This window comes from Mobula hypostoma, chromosome 25 (genome assembly GCF_963921235.1).
Source record: "Mobula hypostoma chromosome 25, sMobHyp1.1, whole genome shotgun sequence".
Taxonomy (NCBI): Eukaryota; Metazoa; Chordata; class Chondrichthyes; order Myliobatiformes; family Myliobatidae; genus Mobula; species Mobula hypostoma.
Window position 1 is genome coordinate 4,810,853 of NC_086121.1, and position 15,255 is coordinate 4,826,107.

Consider the following 15,255-nt stretch of genomic DNA (forward strand, 5'->3'; position numbering starts at 1 on the left):
TATAAGGTGTTGTTCCTCCAACCTGAGTGTGGCTTCATCTTTATAGTAGAGGAGGCCGTGGATAGACATATCAGAATGGGAATGGGATGTGGAATTAAAATGTGTGGCCACTGGGAGATCCTGCTTTCTCTGGCGGACAGAGCGTAGGTGTTCAGCAAAGCGGTCTCCCAGTCTGTGTCGGGTCTCGCCGATATATAGAAGGCCACATCGGAAGCACCGGACGCGGTATATCACCCCAGCCGACTCACAGGTGAATTGTCGCCTCACCTGGAAGGACTGTTTGGGGATTTATCGTGGATAGGTTTACAAGGGTGAGCACCACATTGTGGGCTGAAGGGTCTGTACTGTGCCGTACTGTTTTATGTTCCATCTCTAAAACAGTTTCACTAGTTCTTATTCAATTGCTCTTTTTGGGAGCTTCCTGCGCACAATTTGGCCGCCGTGTTTCCGACATGACACGTTACACAGAAACAAATCTTTCTCTTCATTGCCGTCCTGGGAAAGGACCCGCAACAAAGGGGCAAATTCAATGAAAATCCTTTTAGCCCATCAGGAGCCAGAACTGCTGGTGCTATTGTATGGAGGTGCAGTTCAAAAGAAAGCACAAGCCTTTGAAAAGAAACTATCTTTGACGCATCCAGCCTACAAATTGGTTCAGGAAAACTGCTGAGCTTGTAAAGGGATAGGTTCTGGGGTGAGAAGATCTCTTCAAAGTTCAAAGCGTCAGGCTATGCTCAAAATTCAAAAAGTTCAAGGTAATTTTATTATGTAAGTATATATATGACACCATGTACGTAATGACACCATGAGATTCATTTTCTTGCAGCCATGTACAGAAAAATAAAGAAATACAATAGGATTTATGAACTAATCAAAGACAAAAAAACATCCAATGTGCAAAAGAGGATAATTTGTACAAATAATAAATAAATAAAAATAATGCTGAGGACATGAGTCTTTGAAAGGGAGTCCATAGGTTTGGAATCAGTTCAGAGTTGGGGTGAGTGAAGTTATCCCTTCTGGTTCAAGAGCCTGATGGTTGAGGGGGTAATAACTGTTCCTGAACCTGGTGGTGTGGGCCCTGAGGCTCCTGTACCTCCTTCCCGATGGTAGCAGCGAGAAGAGAGTATGGCCTTTTTCCCCTCCCTTGAGCCCAGAAGATTTTCTGTGCACTTTTCTAGTTTCGGAACAATCAGCCTCTTGTTGACAAAATGCAGGCGTCTGCCAAGATACTTGGCATCTGCAGGAGCAGTTGAAAAGGGCCTACGATCAGCATATCATTTGCAATTCTGAATGGCCCAGGGATTGGACACCTCTCCATTCTGACCCCTACTCGTTGTGAGTGTACAGTCTGCCCAATTTAAACATTGACACTTAATCTGAGGGAACAGGTCCCCTGGGCTATTGAAAGTGACAATGAAGCATTTCTAATTATTCTGAAAAATCCCTCGAGCTGACACAAAATGAAGTCTTCTGTGATTGGCTGTTCAGAAGAGAGGAAGAAATGTTTTTCCCACTGACTGGCACTGTATAGAAATGTGGCAGCAGTCCTCGGAAGTCCAGAATTCAAGGCCCATTGTCCGGAGTCCCAGGTCTGCGAGTCCGCTGGGGTAGTCGAAGGCCCAATGTCTGTGTGTGTCCGTGTCTGAATCCGAGCCTGGAGAACAAAGGAGACGGCCTCTCCGGGGTTTAGACAGTGTGTGCGTGCGAGGGGGGAACAGGGTTTGTTTTGCTGTTGTCGTTTTGTTGTTTGTTGTGTTCTGTGTTGTTCGGCCGAGTGTTGTGGACGTGCTATGCTGATGCAGGAATGTGTGGCGACGCTTATAGGCTGCCCCCAGCACACCTTTGAGTGAGTTGGTTGTCAACACAAATGACGCATCTTACTGTGTTTCAACGTACACTTGATAAATAAACTTGAATCTTGAATCTTAGATCCTGTTATAAGATACTTTTCTTTAAATAATAACAACTTGCAGGAGCAGGTTTGCTCTGTGTTGTGTAAGGTCTGGTTGAGAGTAGAACGATTAGCCCAAAGGTACAGACGAGCTCCTTATACACCCTTTAATTGTGAATCCTTAATGCACAGGAGAAATTACTCCTTCATAGAGGTGGCACAGCAGCTGAGTGGTAAGCTTTATGCTATGACAGAACCAGAGACCCAGGTTCAATTGCTGCCATTGTCCAGAAGATGTTCCTATATTCTCCCCGTGACTGTGTGGGTTTCCTCCCAGACTCCAAAGGCGTACGGATTAGTAGGTTAATTGGTCGCATGGGTGTCATGGGGCGGTGTGGGATTACTGGGCGGGGAGGTCCTCTTACCATGCGGTATCTCTAGATAAATTAAAATAATAATCGACTCACAGAGAAGCCAGTCCGAGCTGAGCTGTTGTGTTTTATATTCTCTTTCAGGAATGTGGGTATAAAGTCATGGAGTCATACAGCAGGGAAACAGGATGGTTCGTTCTGACCAAGACACCCATCTACGCCAGTCCCACTTGTCTGTGGTTGGCCCATATCCCTCTAAATCTACATGCCTTCAAGCGTTCAGTTCTTGAACCAACTGGCAAAACTCCAGCCACTACAGTTTAGCAACAGTGTGACGACGTTGATCACTTTGTATTAAAATGGAAAAGGAAGGTACGTTGCATCTGGAGTTTCTCCGGTTAGCAGACGATTTCCCTCCGCGCCTCTCTGACACAGTGGGGAACCGCGTACGAGGCAAGTTACAGCAGTGGTTTGCCATTGCCTTCTACTGGGTGAGTTTCCAAAGAGATCACCAGCTCGTAACCCAGCACGGATGGAAAGCATGCAGGGCAGCCGGCTGGATTCGAACTCGGGACCTTTCGTCTCGAAGTCCGGCGCTGATGCCATTACGCCACCAGTTGGGTTACATTAAAATAGAACATAGAACATTACAGCACGGTCCAGGCCCTTCAGCCCACAATGTTGTGCTGACCCTTTAACCTACTCTAAGATCAATCTAACCCTTCGTTCCTATGTAGCCCTCCATGTTTCTATCATCCATGTGTCTGTCAAAGAGCTTCTTATATGTCCCTAGTGTGTCTGCCTCTTTGTCACGCCTGGCAGGAGGCTTCATGCACCCATCACTCCTTATGTAAAGAACATCCCTCTGACATTCCCCCCCCCCCTTACTTTCCTCCAGTCATCTTAAAATTATGTCTCCTTGAGTTGGCGATTTCTGCTTTGAGAAAGTCTCAGTTGTACCTCCAGGGAGAAGTATTAGCAATTTCTGCCTTGTTCTTTCTAATTCTGATTGTGTTCTTTTATGTAAAAACTGTGTATAATTTATTTTAATTTCTGTTTTTCTTATGAACGCTGCTTATCTGATGCTGTGTGTCTGTGGTTCTGCTGCAAGGAAGTTTTTCATTACACCTGTGCACACATGGACTTGTGCAGATGACAATAAACTTGACTTTGATCTATATATTTATCCAAATGTCCTTAAAAGTTGTCCTTTTTCGATGCTGTTGACTTTTATTTTTTACTTTATTTTATTTAGAGATACAACACGGAACAGGCCTTTCCGGCCCAATGAGCCACACCATCCAGCAACTCACCTATTTAACCCTAGCCTGATCACAGGAGAATTTACAATGACCAGTTAACCTACTAACTGGTAGGTCTGTTGAGCACCCAGACAAATCTCACGCACTCACGGGTAGGACATTTAAACTTCTTCCAGAGGACACCGGATTTGAACTCCAAACTCTGATACCCTGAGCTGTAATAACGTTGCACTATCCGCTACGCTTTTGTGGCGCCAAAACTGATGGTATTAGTTGGGCAATGCAGTGTTCCTGGACACTCCATACTACCCGAGCTGACATCTATCATGGGATAAGTAAAAACCAGTGATATTGCTGTGAGATTGAAGTTGTACTCAGTGGCCAATTTATTAGATACGGATAAGTTTGTGGCCTTCTGCCTCAGTAGACCATCCACTTCAAGCTTTGATGTGTCGTGCATTCGGAGATGCTCTTCTGCACACCACTGTTGTAATGTGTGGTTATTTGAGTTACTGTCACCTTCCTGTCAGCTTGAACCAGTCTGGCTATTCACCTCTGACCTCTCTCATTAACAAGGCACTTTCACCCACAGAGCCACCAATCACTGGATGTTTTTTGTTTCTCACACCATTCTCTGTAAACTCTAGAGACTGTTGTCCGTGAAGTCCCAGGAGATCAGCAGTTTCTGAAATCCTCAAACCACCCCGTCTGGCATCAACAATCGTTCCATGGTCAAAATAACTTAGAGCACATTCCTTCCTCATTCTGATTTTTGGTCTGAAGAACAACTGAGTGTCAGGACACTGGAGCAGGGATCCAATCGCAGACCCAGTACTGTGCACACAGTGATATTAATTGAGTAACAAATCCCGAGGAGCAAACAAGTCGGTGTCAAAGTTCAGGCAGAGATCAAAACATCCGGAGAAATCCAAAAACCAGAACTGGGAAACAGGCAGAGCTGATATTCAGACAGACAGAGTACAGATAATACACTGAACAATAAACAGAGGGGCAGATGATAGGTGGAGCACAATGAGTCACAGGTGGCAGCAATACAGGTAACAACTGGAAACAGGTGAGAGGCGGAGTACTCAGTAATACAGGGGCCGGAGTAGAGAAGGGACGGGGACAGGAGCACATGGGGCATGAAAACAAACAAGAGCACATGGCAATACAAAACAATGGACTGACGGTTAGGGGGAAACCACACAAAAAGACAAAGTTCAACTGGAGGTACTGACACTGAACCTCTTGACCACATCTGCATGCTTTTATGCATTGAATTGCTGCCACATGATTGGCCGATTAGGTAGTTCCACTAACGAGCAGGTGTGCAGGCGTACCTAATAAAGTGGCAACTGAGTGTATACAAGTCAGAGGCAACAAAGACACATTTCCTTCTCTGGTGTTGCTTCTATCAGGCAGGAGGTACAGCAGTCTGAAGATACACACTCAACGTTTTAGGAACAGTATCTTCTTCACCGCCATCAGATTTCTGAATGGACGATGAACCCATGAACACCACCTGACTATTATTTTATTCTCTTCTTGCACTACTTAATTTCATTTCTATATTCAGTATATATATTTTTAGTTATTATTTATTGCACTGTATTGCTACCAGAAAACAACATATTGCACAACATATGCCTGAGATATTAAACCTGCTTCTGATTCTGATTCCGGCAGTTTCATGCTTACCATTACTGACCCCAGCTTTTTAATTTCAGATTTAATTAATTAACTGTGTTTAAATTATCCAGCTGTCACAGCAAGATTTGACCTCTTGTCCTTGTTTCATTAGTCGAGGCTTCTGGTTTAATAATGTATTATCTTAACCAATGTTTCTCGGCTTGATGGATGCTCGAACACTTTCACGCTGCCCGGCTGCGGGATGTGCAGCCCACATTCCTAGCCCGAGGACTGCCATGTGAATTGTATCCTAAAGCACCTTCCTCTGTTTTGGAGAGAATTCTGACAACCAACCAATAAAAGCAACTCTGCCCTGGGCGTTCCCAAGCCTGGCTGCGAGACGCAGAGGGTAGGGCACAAGGCTAGCAAACCCATCCTGCAAAGATCCCAGAGCTGCAGATGCACCAGCAGAAGCTCCAAAGACCTCATCCCTGGGAGAGGAAGGATCTTCGAAGATGACTCCATCTGGGAACCATTTGGGAAGACTGGCCCAGGAGAGCTGTTGTCAGCCGCTTTTGCCCTAGTAAAGGTGCTGGGCTAAGAAACTGTAAGAGTGGGTTACCTGCTCCAAGATGGAACAGTGGAGCGAGGGGCAGAGCTGCTGCCTCATGTCTCCTGTGATCCATGTTTGTCCCTGTGGATGGAAATTTTTACACGTTCTCCCTGTGACTACATAGGTTTTCTCGGGTGCATGCATGCCCAAGACATACAAGCTGGTAGGTTAGTTGGTCATGGTTAATGAGTGTAGGTGGAAGACAGAATCAAGGGGGAGTTGGTGGGAATATGGTGAGATTCGGTTCTCCCTGTGTCCACTTGGGTTTCCTCCAGATGCTCTGGTTTTCAAAGACAGCACCCGAAAAATGGCGAAGGAACTCAGCCAGTTAAGCATCATTTTAGATTTTAAATATTTCCCTAACTTACGGTAGGGTGACATGGTGGAAATATATCTCTACCAAAGTAAGGTGCTCCTTCCCTCCGTTGGCCTGCAGGTCACCCTTGGGCGAGGTGTAGCACCTGCTTAGTCCCCTAATCAGGGTCACGTGAAGTCATGGGAGCAGGTGGTGGATGGTCGTACGAGCAGCTAGTACATATCACAAGTCCTGGTTATGTGCCCACTGACACCAGGCAGACAATCTCTGAAGGGTTTTGGTAATGGCTGGGGTCACCCGACTGGTAAAGACACTGCCCAGAAGAAGGCAATGCAAGCGACTTTTGTCAAAAAATTTGCCAAGAGCAATCATGGTCATGGGACCTTGATGGCCCACGTCATATGACACAACACATAATGACAATGATGGTTGATGGTGTATTGACCAGGGGCAGTTCTGTAACGTTCTGTGGAGAGTGAAGGGCATGACGAAGCAAAGAAGAAGTCATGGTCGTTCACTGTAACCAAGAAAGGCCCCAGTTGTGATGACTTCTCGTACCACTGGCCCAGGATTTCTGAGGTCGAAAGAGTGGAACCCCCCCAGCGAATTGGCTTTTTCACTTTAAAATCTCTCTCACACAGGTTTCCTGTCATTGTCAGATAAGGCAGCTAACCACTATTCTGAGATTTGAATGCTATTTGTACGCACTTCTAGGTTAGTGAAGATGGGTCAGCAGAAATACTCTGCAATTAAAGACTGATATTTCATTTTGAGTATGTGGTTTATCACTGATCAATTCCCCAAATATCAACCAATCTGAGGCTCCCTTGTAGCTGCCCTGAGAGCAATGATCATTTAGTGAACTCCCCAGAGCCCATTTAATGCAGTCTTACCAGAAACTGATCAATCACAACCAATCAATGCTTCACTCCATATCTTAAAAACCATCTGGAACCTTCAGCATTTTTATGAAGGAAATGGACTTAACAGAGATATTGGAGTGGATCCAGCCCAGAGCTCATGAATACAGTTCTTGTGCTCATATTTTGATCTCGTCTGAGGGAGAACTTCCAAGGTGATGTGCGTGAACGTTGGGTATGATGCTTTATGTACTAGTGATACAACATACGTGTTGGGCACGTGGCCAAGTGGTTAAGGCATTCGTCCAGTGATTTGAAGGTCACTAGTTCGAGCCTCAGCTGTGGCCGTGTTCTTGTGTCCTTGAGCAAGGCACTTAACCACACATTGCTCTAGTGTCTGTGCGAGGAGTGGTGCCCCACACAGACTTCCAATCTGCACCTTGTAAGGCATGAAAATGCCGGACGCAGGCCTCTCATGGTCTGAGTCGACGTTCCCTCCCAGTTACAACATAGAACATAGAAAACTACAGCACCATACAGGCCCTTCAGCCCAGAATGTGTTGCTGACCTCTTTAACTCATTCTAAGATCAGTCTAACCCTCCGCCCTTCCATAGCCCTCCATTTTTCTATCATCCATGTGTCTGCCTAAGAGTTTCTGAAATACCCCCAATGCCACCACCCCTGCCAGGACGTTTCATGCATGCACAACTCCCTGTGTAGAAAAACTTATGTCTGATATCCCTCCGGTAATTTCCTCCAATAAAATTATACTCCCTTGTATTAGCCATTTCCACACGGGGAAAAAGACTCTGGCTAGCTACTCTTTCTCTGTCTCTTATCATCTTGTACACCTCTATCAAGTCACCTCTCATCCTCTTTCACTCCAAAAAGAAAAGCCCTAACTCACTCAACCCTTCCTCATAGACACGCTCTCTAATCCAGACAGAATCATGGTAAATCTCCTTTTCACCTTCTGCAAGGCTTCCAGATTCTTCTTTTAATGAGATGACCAGAACTGAACACAATATTCCAAGCGTGGTCTACCCTGGGTTTTATAGTGCAGCAATGTTACCTCATGGCTTTTGAACTCATTTGCCTGACTAATGAAGGCCAACACACTATACACAGTCTTAACAACCCTGTCAACTTGGGTGGCAGCTCTGAGGGATCGATGGACATGGACCCCAAGATCCCTCTGTTCCTCCACGAAGAATCACGTAGTCTGCCTTCAGATCCAATCTTCCAAAGTGAAGGTTTCTCTCTTTTGATGATGATTCATTCCAATGATGGTCTTGGAGTGCAAGTGAGGGATGAGAACCCAAGGTAAGCACGGGGAAAACTTCTTTCATCAGTGCATTTCATCTTTTCTATGTGACGGTTAACATTGGAAGGATGTGAGTGTTGCCGACACATTTGTATCAAAGGTCCATCCCCCTGAGCAGCAGCTCAGAGTCAAACATCATAGAGAAAGATCCCTCCATCCCTGATGACAATCAGTCTCTGATGATAATGATGATGATGATGGCATCTGACTGTCTCGAAGGACGATGCAGTTCAAGCCTGACTGGAAGGTATGGGGATCCTGGGATGCCCAATCTTCAAGATCCACCTCTCAGCCACACCAGTGTGGTGCAAAGGAAAGCAAAGCGATACGTTTGGCACCACCTTGGCTGCAGGAGCTGCCAGAAGGATGTTCAGTGATGTCCAGCCACCTCAGGGGCTCCACTCCGGATTTGCTGTCTGAGTTTACTCCCGTAGCCTTCGTCTCTCCCGAGGCTGCCCACAAGGCAGTGGGGCTATTTACCCAGCTGGGGATCTGGTTCACGAGCACCAGGGCATGTCCACATGCCGGTGGGCCTGTCTGGTGCACGTGCAGGGGCCAGACCTCTGCCCTGTCTTCTGTAGTTCAGCCTGAGACTGAAAGATGCTCAGTTTCTGGGTGTCACCAGCGAGGAGGCACTACATGAGGGTTACTGTTGGAGAGGATCTGTACTGGCAGGGAGAGACTTGCACATTCAGCTCTCCTTTTCGCGAAACCGTTAGCCAGCGATGGAAGCTGAAAGTGAGAGTGACAAGCACTTCGCAATGCACGACCACACTAGACACATCACAACAACCATTTGACATACAATCTCTGTTCCCTATCTATTCCCCCAACATTCCCAGATTCTGCAACTCCCCCACTCTCTGGGTGTAACTTATAATGACAGAGTAATTTACCAACGTGTTGGAATAAGGGAGGAAACTGGGGCACGTGGAGGAAACCCAAGCAGTCACAGGAGGAACACAAACACGAGGAAATCTGCAGATGCTGGAATTTCAAGCAACACACATCAAAGTTGCTGGTGAATGCAGCAGGCCAGGCAGCATCTCTAGGAAGAGGTATAGTCGACGTTTTGGGCCGAGACCCTTCGTCAGGCTCTTCTTTCAGTTAGTCCTGACGAAGAGTCTCGGCCCAAGACGTCGACTGTACCTCTTCCTAGAGATGCTGCCTGGCCTGCTGCGTTCACCAGCAACTTTTATGTGCGTTGCACAGGAGGAACACGCCAACTTCGCACAAATAGTACAAAAAATCACCTGCTGTTTGGAGTTCCTCCAAAAGAGTGTTGGATGTGCCTGACACCGTATGGACCAGAAATAAAGTGCACATTAACAAGTCCACTCTCACCATGCATGGGGAAGAGTGTGTTTGTTGAAGGTGTTGTACAGATGGTGGAAGGTTATTTTAAAGGGAAGCCATCATGGGTACAACCCTCCTTCAATCGAGGACATCGTCAACAGGAGGTGCATCAAGAAGGTGCATTCACCACTAAGATCCCTCAACATCTGCGACCTGTCCTCTTCTCGTTACTACCATCGCAGAAGAGGTACAGGAGCTTGAAGACGTACACTCAACAATTCAGGAAGTTTAACAGTTAATGAGGCATTGTAAATTCAGAGTATTTCTCATTCAACAACAGCAATCACAAAAAAAAACAATCTATAGAGTAAAATTGTTGACAAACAACCATGGCATTGATACAAAGATTATTTGATTATAAGTCAAGATAATTTACTCCAGCAAGTTCAGGCGAATAACATTGTCTGGAAGTGAGTCACACTGAAAACCTTTTCTGCTGAGTTATTGTGCTACACGGAATACACACTGTAACACAAAAGTGACACCACTTGTCAAGAAGGGAGGGAGACAGAACACAAAGCTAATGGCCAGTTACCCTAAACATCAAGTATTGAGAAAATCTGTTGTGAAGGGGGCATAGACAGAAAATTCAAAGACAATCGAGCAGGCCAGGAACTGTCCATCACCACCCTCTGCTTCCCCTCCTCCTTCTCTTTCTCCCATGGTCCACTCTCCTCTCCTATCAGATTCCTTCTTCTTCAGCCTTTTACCTTTTCCACCTATCACCTCCCAGCTTCTCACTTCATCTCCCCTCCCCCACCCACCCATCCTCCCCCTCAATTAGTCTCACCTATCACCTGCCGGCTTGTACTCCTTACCCTGCCCCCACATTCTGGCATCTTCCCCCCCTTTCCCCCCCAGTCTTGATGAGGGGTCTGATCTGAAACACCAACTGTTTATTTCCCCTCCACAGATGCTGTCTGGCCAACGAGTCTCACAGCCCAGCAACCCACTTATTTAACCCCAGATAATTGCAGGACAATTTCCAATGACCACATTAACCCACTAACCGGTAACTCTGTGGACTGTGGGAGGAAACCGGAGAACCTGGGGGAACTCATGTGCACACAAGAAGAAAGTACAAACTGCTTATAGACAGTGCCCGAATAGAACTCCAAACCCTGACACCACAGAGCTGTAATAGCTTTGCACTAAACGCTACCCTACCGTGGCAGCCTGGTTGTAGCTGTTACACTTCATTCCATGTTCTGTTATTGTTTTACCTTGTACTATCTCAATCACCGTGTAATGAAACAGTCTGTATGCATGGCCTGTAACACTGGCTGTCCACTGTACCTCAGTACATGTGACAAATCATAAACCAATTTATCAATTTACCAGCGTGTGCTAAATGTTCCCCTTCCAAGCGCTGTTCCTAGGGGCCCAGAGTATGTCTGCACTCGCTGCTTGCAAGATCCAATATACACCCAGTGGCACTTTATTCGGTAACCCCTGCAGATAATAAAGTGGCCACCGAGTGTATGTTCCAGGTCTTCTGCTGCTGTAGTCCATCCACATCAAGGTTCAACATGTTGTACATCCAGAGATGCTCTTCTGCACACCACTGTCGTAATGTGTGGTTATCTGAGTTACTGTCACCTTCCTGACAGTTTAACTAGTCTGCCCATTCTCCAGAGGAGAGATTGAGTCGCCCGGAATCCAGACGAATAAGAGGAGATCTTATAGAAACATATAAAATTATGAAAGGGATAGATAAGATAGAGGCAGGAAAGTTGTTTCCACTGGTAGGTGAGACTAGAACTAAGGGAGATAGCCTCAAGATTCGGGAGAGTAGATTTCGGACGAAGAGGAGGAGGAACTGCTTTTCCCAGAGGGTGGTGAATCTGTGGAATTCTCTGCTCAATGAAGCAGTGGAGGCTACTTCAGTAAATATATTTAAGATAATGTTGGATAAATTTTTGCATAGTGGGGGAATTAAGGGTTATGGGGAAAAGGAAGACAGGTGGAGATGAGTCCATGGGCAGATCAGCCATGATCTTATTGAATGGCAGAGCAGGCTCGACGGGCCAGATGGCCTACTCCTGCTCCTATTTCTTATGTTCGTATGTTCTTATATTCTCTGACCTCTATTGACAAGGCGTTTTCACCCGCAGATCTGCTGCTCACTGGATGTTTTTTTGTTTCTCACACCACTCTGTAAATTCTAGAGACTGTTGTGCATGAAAATCCCAGGAGATCAGTCCTTTCAAACAAAAACTAGTCCACATTGACCACAAAATTGCTGGAATGTTTTAAAAATTCATCTGTCTCACCAGTGGCCTCAGGGAAGGAAATCTGTCATCTGTATCCACTGTCGCCTATACAAAAGGTGGTTGACTTATCAGAGGCTGAGATAAGACTGACATAAAGAGATTTAAAGATTAGCTTAAAATTTTAATAGAAAGATCAGCTAAAGAGATTTGTTAAAGATTAATTGTATTTGTCACATGTACATTGAAACATACAGTGAATTGCAGTGTTTACATCAACAATCTGCACAGTCTGAGGATGAGCTCGGGGCAGGGCGCGAGTGTCGCAATGATTCCACATCAACATAGCATGCCCACAACTTAATAACCTTAACCCGTACACATTTGCAATGTTAGAGGAAACCGGAGAAGCGCCAAAGGAAACCCATGTGGTCACAAGCAGAACGTACAAACCTCTTACAGACAATGTCAGGAATTGAACCCCAATCGCTGGTGGTGTTAAGCGTTACATTAAGTGATATGCTACCTAGAAGACCTGATAGAAGTTTATAACATTTTGTGAGGTACAGTCAGGGTATGCGTTTTCCTGGGGAGGAAATTTTAATTTATTTTTTATATTTAGCAATACAGTGTGGTAACAGGTCCTTCCGAGGTCCAAACAGCCCCCGTTATCCAATTGCACCCAGGTGAACAATTAACCTACTAACTTGTGCATCTTTGGAATGTGGGAGGAAACTGGAGCACCCTGAGGAAATCTACACGGTCGTAGGGAGAACGTAGAAACTCCTTACAGACAGCAGTGGGAATTGAACCTGGGTCACTGGTGCCGTAATAGCTTTTTGCCACCCTGTTGAGAACTAGAGAACACAGCTTTAAGGTGGGAGGGGAAAAGTTTAAAGGAGGTTTATGATGCAAACACGAGGAAATCTGCAGATGCTGGAATTTGAAGCAACACACATAAAAGTTAAACACAGAAAATAGGTGCAGGAGTAGGCCATTCGGCCCTTCGAGCCTGCACCGCCATTCAGTATGATCATCTCTGATCATTCAACTCAGAACCCTATACCTGCCTTCTCTCCATACCCCCTGATCCCTTTAGCCACAAGGGCCTTATCTAACTCCCTCTTAATTATAGCCAATGAACTGGCCTCAACTGTTCCCTGTGGCAGAGAATTCCACAGATTCACTACTCCCTGTGTGAAGAAGTTCTTCCTCATCTCGGTCCTAAAAGGCTTCCCCTTTATCCTCAAACTGTGACCCCTCGTTCTGGACTTCCCCAACATCGGGAACGCAGCAGAGCAGGCAGGACGAAGGGTCTCGGCCTGAAACGTTGACTGTACCTCTTCCTAGAGATGCTGCCTGGCCTGCTGCGTTCACCAGCAACTTTGAAGGAGGTTTATGAGAGAGGTTAGTATGAGGTAGTTCCTGGGTGTCAACATCTCTGATGATCTATACTGGGGCCAACATATTGATGCAGTTACGAAGCTATAGTAAACTCATTTAGCTCCATCATAGGCACTAGTCTCCTTAGCATTCAAAACATCTTCAAGGAGCAATGCCTCAAAAAGGCAGCATCAGTCATTAAGGTTCTCCGTCAACAAGGATATGTCCTCTTCTCATTACTATCATCAAGGAGGAGGTACAGGAGTCTGAAGACACACATTCAATGTTTCAGGAACAGCTTCTTCCCCTCCATCATCCGATTTCTGAATGGTTAATGAACCTATGAACATTACTCGACTACTTTTATTTTCCTATTTTTGCACTACTTATAGGATCAGGTAGCTAATGGAGGGATATGGACCAAGTGCAGATGGATAGGATTAGTTTGGATAAGCACCATTGTTAACTATAAACCATAACTATAAATCCCTCATATATAAGGCTCTTGAACCGGGGGGATAATTTTACTCATCCCAGTTCAGAACTGATCCCACAATCTATGGACTCACTCTTAAGGATTCTACAACTCGTGTCTCAATATCTATTGCTTACTTATTTTTATTCTTTTTTTTGTATTTGCAGTTGGTTGTCTTTTGCACACTGGTTGTTTATCCGTCTTTTTTGTGTTTTTCTTTGGTTCTATTGTTCTATTGTTTTATTTGGTTCTATTGTGTTTCTTTGTATTTACTATGTATGCCCGCAAGAAAAATGAATCTCCGAGTGACATATCTGTACTTTGATATTAAATTTATTTTGAAATTTGAAGTTTTTGGTTGGTGCTGACACCATGGGAGGAGTTGGCTATTCCTGTGCTGCACTATTCAATATTCTATGTTAAATGCTCTCTGAAGTGGCACAAATCACTCAATCCGAAGGGAATAGTCTTCTGAGAGCTTCCAGCTTTTTCAGTTTCCATTTCAGATGTCTGCCATCTGCTAATGTCTTGTCGGACATTATGTCTTGTTAATGCAATAGATTGTGCAGATGTCGGAAATGCAGAGCAACGCACACAAAACGCTGGAGGAACTCAGCAGGTTAGGCAGCACCTATTAAAATAAATAGATATTGAGTTGAGACCCTTCATCTGTCTCTTTCCTTTAATAGATGCTGCCTGACCTGCAGAGCTCCTCCAGTATTTTGTGCGTTGCTCTTAACACCTTATTAGTTGGCTGCAGCTCTGGTTTTCATTTGATAATGCTTTGTAGTAGTATAGACAAGGAGTCCAGATGAAGGGTTTCTGCCTGAAATATTGACTGTCTATTTTCCTCCACAGATGTCACCTGACCAACTAGTTCCCCCAGTCTTTTGTCTGTGTTGCTTCAGATTCTGTGTCTCTTACACTCAGGGGGCACATTATCAGGTACACCTGTACACCTGCTCATTAATGCAAATATCTAATCAGCCAATCACCTGGCAGAAACTCAATGTATAAAAGCATGCAGACACGGTCAAGAGATTCAGTTGTTGTTCCGACCAAACATCAGAATGGGGAAGAAATGTGATCTTACTGATTTTGATGGGATGCCAGATGGGGTGATTTGAGTATCTTAGAAAGTTCTGATCTGCTGGGATTTTCATGCACAACAGTCTCTCGAGTTTACAGAGAATAGTGAGAGGAACAAAAAACATCCAAACAGAGGCACTTCTGTGGGTGAAAGCACCTTGTTAATAAGAGAGATAAGAGGAAAATAGCCAGACTGGTTCAAGCTGACAGGAAGGTGACAGTAACTCTAATAACCATGCTCTAGGAGCTATGTATCTATTTTCTGCCTGTACTGTATTGGATTTTGTGTTGCGTGTTTTATTATGGGTTACTGTAATTTGTGTTGGGTACGTGGCCAAATGGTTAAGGCATTCGTCTCGTGATCTGAAGGTCGCTAGTTCGAGCCTCAGCTGTGGCAGCGTGTTTGTGTCCTTGAGCAAGGCACGTAATCACACATTGCTCTAGTGTCTGTGCGAGGAGTGGCGCCCCA